Source organism: Myotis brandtii, unplaced genomic scaffold, assembly GCF_000412655.1.
Source record: "Myotis brandtii unplaced genomic scaffold, ASM41265v1 scaffold225, whole genome shotgun sequence".
Taxonomy (NCBI): Eukaryota; Metazoa; Chordata; class Mammalia; order Chiroptera; family Vespertilionidae; genus Myotis; species Myotis brandtii.
In genome coordinates this window covers 2838507-2850868 of record NW_005358435.1, presented here as the reverse complement: position 1 = coordinate 2850868, position 12362 = coordinate 2838507, and the positions used below count along the sequence as shown (strand labels likewise).

The 12362-nt window shown below is 49.2% G+C and overlaps 1 long non-coding RNA gene across 1 annotated transcript; it reads right to left on the bottom strand.

Annotated features, from left to right (window-relative positions):
• Positions 1–1442: 1442 nt before the first annotated feature.
• On the bottom strand, positions 1443–9281 carry LOC102262481. Its single transcript, XR_313574.2, has 3 exons — positions 9143–9281; positions 8580–8719; positions 1443–2337 (listed from the first exon to the last, which is right to left on the bottom strand). It is a non-coding gene; the product is annotated as an uncharacterized LOC102262481 (long non-coding RNA).
• Positions 9282–12362: the final 3081 nt, after the last annotated feature.

Sequence of the window (12362 nt, the reverse complement as noted above, 5' to 3'; positions counted from 1 at the left end):
GGGAAGGGATTATGTTATCTTTGCCCCTCCAGGATCAGTAAGACGTGTCCAATATATATTTGCTGAAATGACAAGAAAGCAGAAATTTGGGAGGGATTTCTGTCATCAAAGGGAGTTGTATCAGTTGGTTTGGGGCTGCAAGTCATAGAAACTCAGCTCGAACGGGCTGAACTATAAAGGAGATTTATTGGCTCCATGAACAAAAAACGCAGCAGAATGTGAGCTTCAGGCTTGGTTTGATCAGGGCCCCACCCTTGCCCTGGTGTCTCACCAGCGCGGGGATTCTGCATGTTGATCTCCCCTCTGGCTGGCTTTCTTCGTGGTGTTAAAAGGGTGAGCTTCAGGCTTGGTTTGATCAGGGCCCCACCCTTCCCCTGGTGTCTTACCAGCGCAGGGATTCTGCGTGTTGATCTCCCCCTCCGGCTGGCTTTCTTCGTGGTGTTAAAAGCGGGACAGCAATTCCAGCCTCGCTCTGTGCAGATGCAGAGGTCTGAGTGGCCTCTGAGGAGTCCTTGAAATGCCTCTTTTCCAGAAGCCCCAACACGTGGAGTCGCCTCTAGACTCAATGGATCAAACTGGTTACCAAACTGTTCATCCTTGAGCCACTAGCCATGGCCGGAGGGTGAGATTTAGAGAATAGGCTTAGGTTTGGGGCCAGGAGGACAGCCAGTCACTCCCCTCAAAGGAGGGCTGCCGAGGGAGAGGTGACTGTTCCCTGTACGGAGCAGTCAGTCGCCCGGGGAGGAGAGAGGGACAAGAGAGTCAAAGCATCCACTTTGGAAGTTTAATGATATTAAGACTCGGAGGGAAAAATAAGTTGTTCTTTGCGCAAAGAGTAGGCCAGGAAAAACGTTGCCAGACGTGGAGATATTTCTCCAGAACCTTGTATCGAAGGCAAGAAGAGAACAGATTTTCCTGCTCTCTGATTGCATTCCATTCAGAACCCACGGCCAATTCACGAAGCCACTAATGACTTCGCTGAATATTTTTTAATGTGTTTGTTTTTTCTGATTATGATAACAATACAGGCTTGTTGTTAAAATATTTAAGTAATGCAGAAAAATGTTTAAAGCAGTGGTTCTCCACGGAGGGTGGTTACGTCCCCAGGAGACGTGGCGAAGTCTGGAGAGGTTTTGAGTTGTTATGACTGGCAGAGGGGCAGGGATGCTGCTGGCATCTGGTGGGCAGAGGTCAGGGATGCTGCTAAACATCCAACAGTGACTGACAGTCCCCCGAGAGGAAAAAAATTACCTGGCGCAAAATGTCAGTAGTGCCCAGTTTGAGAAACTGACTTACAGGAAAGTAAAAATTACTGAAAATTCCGCCACCCAGAAATAAACATTGCTGACATCGGGGTACACATCCTTTAGTATAATATACACGCATGTGCACACCCAACATAGTGCAATCTGGATCGTACTCATGAAATATTTTTCTCTGCAGTGTGTCATGACATCTCTCTATATTGCCATTTTTAATTAGTTTTCTAAATACAACTTGATAAAAAGTTTTATATTTATTTAATACAATCTATTTTTAATCTAGTATTTTATCATGTAAGCTTGCCATTGTTTATTTAATGAATCCTCTGTAGCTTAGCCTTTGGGTTTCCCCCTCCCAGTGTTTTACTATTATAAACAACGCTTCAGTGAACACGGTTGTCCACAGAGACTGCTTGGCCTGCTATATCCTTAGGAGAAATGCCCCAAGGTTAAATTTCTGAGTTGCTTTAAAATTTCTGCCCATTGAACATCATGGCGCACACCGCCATTCTCTGCCAATCTGATAGTTGGGAAATGATATGTCATTGTAGCTTTTATTTGCATTTCCTTGATTACTGGATCTTGTAATCATGCTTACAAGGTGGATCTTGTCTTCATGTTTGCCTGCCTTTTGTACTTCTTCATTTCTGAATAGCCAATTTATAATAAGGTACCTTTTCCTATTGTTTTGCAAGAACTCTTTGTATATGAAGGGCATTAACCCTTTCTAAGAGTTCCATCGTTGACTTTAGAAGCCACTTTTTCTTTCTTTTTGTTTTTTTCTTTCTTTCTTTTTTAAGTTCCCTTGTGCTTTCGAAGGATGTGCCTAATGTTCTGGCAAGTGTTTCATGAATTACATTAGGAAATAACTTTTGTAACAAACCGATTTAACAACCATTCTTTGTTTCCCGCCTCCTGATAATGCTCAGAGCCACGGCGGCAGCCTTTGCCCAACTCCATGTCATTAACCCTTGATCTCTTCCTGCTGAATCGCAGATTGCTTTCCGGAGCTGGGAACACAGTTTCATTTTCACCTTCCCGCTGATGGAACCACGGTTGACTCTGGGCCAGGCGGCTGTTTACATAAGAAATGATTTGATTATATTGTATAACCAATGGCAGCCTTTCTCAGAGAGAAGAAGCCAGAAACATATAATCAAAGCCATTAACTGTGCGCAAAGAAACGCAGCCCACTCGAAGTCTCCCACCAACCATAATAACGGTTTTCCAGGGAAAAATAAGAACAGGGCTATGGTTTCCTACTAAAAACGTGTTAAGGGAAAGACTTTTAAAAGGAGATTGTGGCTTTAGGTCTGATGCACTCGCCAATCAGACCAACCTTGACTCAAATGCCAGCTCGGTGACTTACTATCTTTGTGACCCTGGGAAAGTCACTTACCAGACCTGGGCCTCTATTTCTTCATTTGCAAAAAATGGCTGTAATAATAATATCAATCTCAGAGGGTTAGTGAGAGCATTAAGTGAGACAATGCAAATGAAGGCTTTTCTCAGAATGTGCTCACCCACAAGGAATAGAACCACTGACTAAAGGTGGCAAAAAGCGGGGGGCTGGGGGGGAGTGCACATTTCATTGTCTTTTTTCTTTATGTCAAGAGGAAAGATACTTCTGATGTGCTAAACAAACCTTTGGAGATAAATTTGCAGCATGACTAATTCAGCCATCACTGTCACCTTCAGACAAGTAAAAAGGAAAAGAGAAAAAAGGGAAGGGGAATTCGTAATTTAATCTAATAAGGCTGTTTCATTCGAAGGCATGAAGAGGTAAACAAAAATGCACATTCTTTCCATTTCCCTGCTCTGCCTTTCTCAGCAATTTTGGGATGCCTGTCCTCATGATTTCAAGGTGGCTGCTGCAGCGCCAGCCATCACACACAGAGGGTATCAAGTAAAGACAGGAGACGTAGCTCCTCCCACGGATCTCCTTTTAGGAGGGAGAATATGGTCCCCAGAAGCCCCCTTGAAGACTTCCCATTGGCCACAATTACATCACATGCCTAATTCCAAGCCAACCACCGGCCAGGGAAACGAGAATGACCACAATTGGCTTAGATGCACTACAACTCACTCTGAGGCTAGAGCGGGGAGTGACCACTGTCCCGGACACCTGGGGTAGATGCACACCCAACAAAACTGGACCCTGCTAACAAAGATGTGAGTGAGCAGCCGCTGCATCTACCATCGGCATAGTTCCTGGCATGCCTTAGGTCCCCCAAAGGCCAGGATTTGGTGCGCTCTGGTCTGGGAGTCCATGCATGGTAGGACAACTACGATTGGCCAGAGGGTCCCTCAGCACACCAGACCTCTATATCAAACCACCGGCTCACTGTCTCCGTTTGGATGGCTCAGGGGAGCTGAAATCCAACACACCATGTTTGTACTCAGGGTCTTCTGTTCAAATTATCTCCCCATCCTTGGCCTCCTCTGTCGTGGCTCACCTTGCTCAAGTCAGAAGCCTGCTGGACCCCGAGGTTCCCTGCTTCCCTTCGCCATCTATGCCTGTGTTTCTCCAGCTCTACCATCCTCTTCCACCCAAACCTCCTTGTTGTGTTACCTGGGCTCCTACACCTGTGCTGTTCCCTGCGCCTGGAACTCTTCCCACTGCTGTTCCCCCCTCACCTTTCTCAGGGAAGCCTCTCTTATTGCCCCCAGGTCAACCCCCACTTTACAGCCCCTCACAGCCTGCATGCCTTCCCTTATCACAGCCTTGCATCGCCCTTATCACACTCCTTATTTATTTGTGTGCTTATTTGACTCAAGCCTCACCCCATCAGGCTGCAAACTTGGTAAGGATAGGAACTAAGTCTGTTTTGTTCACTGATAATCCTCAGCACCTGGCACAGAGCAGAGCCTCAACTTCTAAAAAAAATAAATTTAAAAATTCCTTCTCCATCCTGTAGCCAGAAAGGTCTTTCTATGAAGCAGCTCTGATCACCTCACCCTCCTGCTTCAGCCTCCCAGGACTCCCCTTTACCTCAGGGCAAACTCCAGAGGGTTTAACATGGCTTTCCTGGGCCTTTGGAGGTGGATGCTGCAAAAGCAAGGCCAACACCGCATTTACAGTCCGTTTCCATTCAGCTAACAAAAAACAAATCTGAGGCAGATCCATTAGTATTTGCCCATCACCCATCGCCTTTTTTCCTCACTAACAGGATTCTGATTTTGAATGGGATGCCAATGGGCCCAAATAAAATAGCTGTCCAATGGGTTCTCATTGCATATTAGAATAGGACTATCCTGGTGGCCAAGGCCCTGCATGGTCTGCTCCGACCTCTTTATCTTCCCTGACCTTGAGTCTCACCTCTGCCCCCATTGCTCTGTCCCAGCCATCCGCACTTCCTGCTGTTCTGCAAAGGTGTTCGCTACCTTTGTGCTTTCTGTTCCCTCTGCCTGGATTTCCCTTCCCTGCTGCTGCACCTAGATGTCACCTCCTTAGTCTCCCCAAAGAGCCACCCCCAGGTGTCTACCACACTACAGCCTCTGATTGACTTCTCAGCACTGATCAGCATCATTATAAGATGTTATTTTTGTTCATTCATTTGTTTACTCATTTACTCTCCGTGTCCTCTAATTGAGCACTGGGACCTGTCTGTCTTGTTCAGGGGTCCTCAAACTACAGCCCGCGGGCCACATGTAAATACAAATATTGTATTTGTTCCCGTTTTGTTTTTTTACTTCAAAATAAGATACGTGCAGTGTGCATAGGAATTTATTCATAGTTTTTTTTTAAACTATAGTCCGGCCCTCCAACGGTCTGAGGGACAGTGAACTGGCCCCCTGTTTAAAAAGTTTGAGGACCCCTGGTCTTGTTCTTCATGGTATCCAGAGCCGAGCACAGGGTCTGGCACATAGTATGTGCTCAGTAAGTATTTATTAACTAAGTGAATATGTGCATATGAGGAAGGATGGGGAGCTAGCATTACTGAACACCTACTACATGCCAGCCACGTTCACGATTCCCTTCCAGCCTCACAACCTCACTGCCTGGTCAGAATTATCCTCATGTCACAGAGTAATGAAATGACTCTACCGAGGTCACTCCAATAGGAAGGGGCAGGTCTTGGATTTGAAGCCAAGTCTCAGACTGGGGAAGTATTTGCAACCTAAATACAAAGATCTTGAAGGTAGTAGTAGGTTTGGGGTGCACACATCTCTCAAAGTTCAACAGCTGTGTACTTTAAATCAGAGGCTCAAAACTGGGGATGATTTGCCCCCAGGAGACATTCACCAATGCCCTGAGTCACTTGTGGTGGCTGTGACTGGGAGGGGAGGGGCTACAGCACCTGGGTGGGGGCCAGGATGCTGCTAAACACCCTGTGATGCACACACGGCCCCAGATGAAGAATTATCCACCCCAAATGCCAATGGTACCAAGACTGAGGAACCCTGCTGTAGGCACATGCAGTTTATTGTGCATAAATTAGGCCTCAATAAAATTGATTTTTTTAAAAAAAGGATTTATACCCTGAATAGAAAAGGACTCATGCCAATCAGAAAGGATAAAGGAACTCAATAGAAAATAATGGCCGGATCATTTAAAAAGGTGAACTAGCCCTAGCTGGTTTGGCTCAGTGGATAGAGCGTCAGCCTGCAGACTAAAGGGTCCCAGGTTCGATTCTGATCAAGGGCACATGCCTGGATTGCGGGCTCGATCCCCAGTGGGGGACATGCAGGAGGCAGCCAATCAATGATTCTCATCATTGATGTTTCTATCTTTCTCTCCCTTCCTCTCTGAAATCAATAAGGATATATTAAAAAAAATAAAATAAAAAGGTAAATTAACATCAGAAAATACCCATAGCCAATACATAAATGATAAAGGGCTTCTCCCCCATTCTAATCAGGGAAATGCAAACTATAACAAAAATAATGATTTCCCCCCCCATCACAATTCCACTCCCTCTCCCCCCATCAAAATTTAAGTGGCAATAATACCCTGGCCCGTGAGTGTGGAGGGAGCAGGTCCTCCCATACACAGAGGGAGGAAGTGTACGCTGGCCAAGCCCTAGTGTTGATTTGGGAACACTTGCCAGCAATTCAAATAGACGTGCACGTTTACCCGCAGTTCCAGTTCTGTCGCAGTGCACGTGGGCTTAGCGGCTGCGTGAGACGTTCCCTGAGGCCTTGTTTGGCACAGTGGAAGCTAAATGTCCACGAGCAGGGGATTAGGTAAGTAAACTGTGGTGCAGCCGTCCCATGGAATACCATGCAGCAGGTCATAATGACAAGGGGAATCTCTAAATGCACATTATCAGGTGAATAACAAAAGCAAGGCCAACACCGCATTTACAGTCCGTTTCCATTCAGCTAACAAAAAACAAATCTGAGGCAGATCCATTAGTATTTGCCCATCACCCATCGCCTTTTTTCCTCACTAACAGGATTCTGATTTTGAATGGGATGCCAATGGGCCCAAATAAAATAGCTGCCTCCCCAGCCCCACTTGCGGGCACATAGTTCCAATGGGGTGGCCACGTGACCTGATTCTGGTCAATAAGATGTAAATAGAAGAATACCTGTGGAGCTCTGGGAAAGCCACATGTCCTTGATCTAAGAGGGTCCGCGGCTGGCCTGTTCCCTGCCCTCCTGTCTGGGCTGAGCATACAATGCCAGGCAGTGAGGCCCGCTATAGCTGTGAGTTTGAACGTCACACACCAAAGGGACCGGGAAGCTGGACTCCTTTCTATACAGGAAAAATGGAGCCTCCAGCTGGCAAAGCCACCCAAGTCAGTTACTTGTTACTTGCAGCCAAACGCAACCATAGCGATGCAATAAACTAACAGTAGGCAGTGTGTTGCTTGAGCCTTCTGCAGCAGAACTCTATTCGAGTATTATTTGTATAGTTGGAATTTTTATAAATTAAAATAGAAATCAAATATAGCTCATCTGGTCAGAGTGCACGGCCCCTTGATGTTCCTTTTCCAGAAGTGTTTGCGGATGGGCGCACGTTCCCCTGACCCACGTACCAGCACGCGGGGAAGATGGAGGGCTCACTGCTCTGTTCTCCCGATAACAGGACTCAGGATGTGCCTCTGGCCCCAGCAGGGAGAGGGCCCAATCTGGTCGCCCAAACTGGGTTGCCCCACTTCATGACTGGACCCTGTGGCTCTCCAGCCCAAACATGCAACCCCCCAGGCACTGGCCTGGCCACCTTTCTGCTGGTTTGTCTTCTTGTTCCCAGAAGTAGAGCCTTCCCTTTATCTCGGGCCAAAGTCCTCAGGGGAAGGGGATGGAATGTCACCTGGGTGATGAATCATCTCCTACTGGCTGGAGGCCACAGCAGGCCTGCCTTCTCCCTTTTGGCCCCCTCCCCAGCCTTCCCTTTGGGGGGGGGGGGAAGGATGGATATGTCACCCTAAAAATCACTGACAGCGACAGCCACCATCTCTGGGGTGCTGACCTGGAACCAGGCTCTGGAAGGTTAAGGACATAGCTTGGGACGCAGACCCGTGGGTTCAAATCCTGGCTCCACCATGTCCTAACCTGGCGGCCTGGGGAAGTCAGCAAACCCCTTGCAGATCCCCATTCATGCATTCAACAGACATTTACTGAGCAAGCACTCTGAGCAGGACATGAAGATGTTGAAGATGCTGCCATGGACACCCCAGAAACAGTCCTGCCCTGTGGGCACAGTGGTGATGCTGCCATGGAGAGAAGGGGGGCAAAGAGTGCTCATGAAGCGGCTTATTCATTTAAACAGGCTGGTCACGGAAGCCCCTGGGTACATTCATATCTGAGCCAAGACCTAAAGCTGGTGAGAGAGGAGCCCCCTTGTTATCTCTGGGAAGAAAGTTCCAGGCAGAGGGAACAGCAAGTGCAAAGGCTCTGGGGCTGTTGTGTGGCTGGTGTGTTCCAGGATTGGGGAGCATGCCAGTGTGGATGGAGGGGAGAGGCCAGGGGGTGAAGATGGGGCAGCCACATGGGGCCTGTGGACCACTGCCAGGACCTTATCTTTTACTCTGGGTGACCTGGAGCCCCAGGAGGGTGTGAAGCAGAGGGGAAACACGACCTGGCTTCCTCCGGGTAGGGAGGAATGGCAGGATGGGGGACACGGTTTGAAAGACACGGCAACCATCCAAGCAAGCATTTGGTGACTCACACCAGGGTGGGGCTTTGGAGGGGGGAGAGGGAGTGAAGTGATAGGATCCTTCTGCAGTCCATGGGTGAGAAAGAGAGGAGTCAGTGAGGACTGGAAGGCTTTTGGCCTGCGGCCCTGGGAAGACAGAGGTGGCGTGTTCCGCAATGAAGCTGCAGGAGGGGCGGGGTCACGCAGGGCGGATAAGAAGTTCAGTGTTTTACCTGGAGCTCTGGAGTTGCCCATTAGGCATGTTGAGCCACAGCTGGATATTCAACCCTGAGTTCAGGTGAGACTCCTGGCAGGCGATGTACCTTCGAAATTGTGAGCATGGGGATGGCATTTAAGGACTCCGTTTCTTCATCTGTAAAATGGAATTAAACAGCATCTGCTTTGCAAGGTTGTTGTGAGGCTGCGTATTCTATTGTATGTTCACTATTTCCCACTTGTTTTAAGAAGTACAATATTTGTTGTTTTATTGACATAATGTCTGATTATTTTTCTGACTGTTCTGTGGCCACCAAAGGCCCACCGGCTCTCTTTTCCCCATCTCTGGTCCTGCCAAAACCTCTGGCATAGGAGGGAGATGACCAGGCATTGCAGAAAGAGCCCTGGGACTCAGGTACAAACAGCTCTGCCTCTTTCTTGCTGTCTGTCTCAGGCTGGTCATTTAAACCCCAGTTTCCTTATCTGTTAAACGGGGCTAATACTGGCACCCTGCTCATGAGAGTGTTGCCAGGATTCAGAGAGGTGAGAGGTGCAGAAGTCAAGACTATCAGAGACTCACCAAAACAAGCAACAAACGAACAAGCTGGAGGGGGGTGACTGAGAGTAGGGGTCTGCAGCCAGATCACTGGTTCAAATCCTGTTCCTTGAGCCGGTCCCCTAACCTTTCTGTGTGTCTTTATTTGTACACCTAGGATGGGATGGCACCCACCCGTAGAGTTGGTTTGAAGATTAAAGAATAGTCATGATGAGTTAGAACAGTGCTTGGCACCCAGTAGGCGCTCAGTAAATATTAGTCACTGTTACGGTCATTTCTGGGTATGGGAACCAGTCCACGTCACAGTGCCCCTGTGGGTTTGGGGACAGGCAGCCCAGCCCCAGTGGACCTGGGTCACAGAGCCACCGGCAAGTCCGGGGCTCCTCAGTTGGCCACGCAGCTGGGACAGCTTGCTTCCTTCCTCTGTCCTGGGTGCCAGGCAGGCCCAGAGACCGCCTGATGTCATCAGGGCTGGCCTGCCCTCTGATGGGGAGGAAGTGGGCGGGTGCCCTGGGCACTGATGAGCCAGGCAGACGTGCCCCAAGGCGGCACAGTCAGGGCTGATGTGAGCATCATGCACCCGCAGCTGACGGAGCAGGCCCTCCCCAGTTTGCCCACATCAGGCGGTTTTGAGGCTGCCCTAGGTCAGAGTCGAGATTCAGGGTCGACCGGGGTCAGGGCAAACATTCTGTTCCCACTCCTCAAAACACAGCTGAGGGCTGGCTCCCTGGGGCTCGGCTTGCAGGAAGGGCAGGTGATGTGTCCCAGGAGGTGTGGTTGAGGTGTGGGGGGGGCGGGTGTCCACTGTGTCCGTGTGTATGGGGGGACTGCCTGCCTAAGGATGAGTGAGTGAAAATAGGGCTTTCAGAAGGCAAGTGAGTGTGCAGACGTGGACATGTTTGTGTATGGGTGTGAGTAAGCAGGCATCTGTGTGTGTCCGGTGCCCGGGCAGGGGGGCAGCGTCATCACTGAGTGTATAAACCAGTTTGAGCATGTGTGGGTCTGGGTGTGTAAATGACAAAATGAGTGTGTAAGTTTAATTGCATGAGTGTGTGAGTGTGTCCCTGGGTCTGAATCTCGAGGTCAGGTCTGACTGAGTGTAAGTGTGAGCATGCGAGTGTGCGAGTGTGTGTGTATGCACACTACTGTGAAAGGTCCCACAAGGAACCCCTTTTGCATGCAGAGCTTTGCTCCCTTGCATGGGAATGTTCATGGGTGGGTTCAGTCAGTGCATTTAGAATCTTAACTGGAGTGTCCAGGAGCTCCCAGGGAGGAGGAGATATGCTGTCCAGACTGAGCACTGACCAATCAGGACAGGGGCCAGCTGCAATACTTGGGCCAGTAAATCGGCTCTTGTTACCCCAACTCCCAATGATCCCACCAGCGTCTAAGAAGGTCTTGACCCGTGGACATTCTGAGGCAGCCCTCAAACCAATCCAGCAAACAGCCAGCCTTTTCATCAGCTGATAGTACTAGTAAACATTTATTCATGCATCCATTCATCCATTCACCATTTTTTCCCGAGCGCCTACAATGTTCCAGGCACAGTTCCCGGCACTGGAGATGCAGCGGAGAACAAGATGGACAAAAACCCCTTTGCTGGTGGTGTTAACACGCTGGTGGGACCGAGCAGACAGTGAAATAAGTGAGCAGCAGATGGAGAGGGTCACTTGGGGTAAGGGCTGTAGATAAAAATACAGCAGGAGAGGTAGGGCGAGGGCCCCAGATGGGTTTGCCATGTTTAAAAGGTGGGTCAGCTAAGACTTCACTGGGAAGGCGACAGCTGAGTGAAGACCTGCAGGAGTGAGGGGTGCACCATGTGGATATCGAGGGGAAGAGCACTCTAGGCAGAGGGCACAGCAACTGTAAAGGCCTTGGGGCCAGTGCATGCCTGGCTTGTTCAAGGAAAAGAAAAGGTGCCAATGTGGATTTAATGGTTTGTGCGTGCGTGCGTGCGTGCGTGCGTGTGTGTGTGTGTGTGTGTGTGTGTGTTAACTGATTATAAAGCAAAGGGTGCTGATGGAAAGATCAAATAATAGAGAATGAATAAAGGAGAAACTGAAAATCCATAGTAACTGGAAGGGGTGGAAGGAGGCGGGGAGGTGGACTGAGGACCAGGCGTGTCTGTTGTACAATTCACCCGGTAATCAAAGCGGTTTTCCATTTTGACAAGGCAGCATCAAAATAGTGCAGCTGCGACCAAATCTCCCAACCGCAGCAAAAGCCAGCTTTACGGCTCCTAGCTCCTCCTGAGCCCAGCTGGGTACTTAGTAGGTGTTTGATGAGGGGAGTCTCTGCCTTACACATCCTCCCAGTTCCCTGAGGCCTGAGGGGGAGAGGAGAGATGGGTGCAAACCCCCTCCATGTAGAGATTTAGCCCCCAATCCTCGCAGGCTGCCTGCCTGGCCCCCAGTGGCCCCAGAATGACAGCGTCGCCTCTTCCTCCTCCTGCTTTTATGAGCTGAGAAGGAGGCTTGTCCCACGTTGCACAATTGCCCCTTAATTGCTGTTTCCTCTCAGTTATGAATTGTGTCATGGATACGGCTACTCACGTTATTAAGCTTCCACAGCGGCCTTATCGTCTGGACTCCAGCCAGCAACCCAGCCTGACCTACTTTCCCACCGGATTTCAAAACCGCCTCTCTCATCCTCTTGTTGGACTTTTCCTAAGGAGAGTCCGCTGTGCCCAAAAACTCGCCGCTAAAAATAAAAACTAGAATGAGGGGGGCGGGCACAGCTGGCCCAGGAAGGCCCGAGGCTGAGAGCAGCCCCTGTGGTTGTGGCCAAGCTCCTCCCCCTCCCAGAAGTTTCCTCAGGAGTCTGTCCTTGGGACGCAGGGTTCCCATCAGGACAGGCTGTGACACAAGCCACCCTCCAGGGTTCCCCGCTGATTGAATCTAAACCTTTCAGTTCTCAGTCAGGAATAGGAGGGCTGACTTCAGAGACAGGCAGACCTGGGTTCAAATCCTGGCTTTGCCACTAACTAGCTGATTCATTCATTCATCCATCCATCCATCCATCCATCCATCCATCCATCCCAGGGATATTTACTGTCTCCTGAATGTGGCACTCTGCTGGGTGCTGGGGGAATATCTGAGAACAAGGCAGATACAGTCCCTATTCTCATAGAACTTATAACCCAGTGGGCAGAGATGGGCACAAAACAAATAATTTTTGAATAAGAATAATGAAAATAAATTGAAGTGATGGGCTATATAGTGACAGAGACACCCTGAGCTAAGAT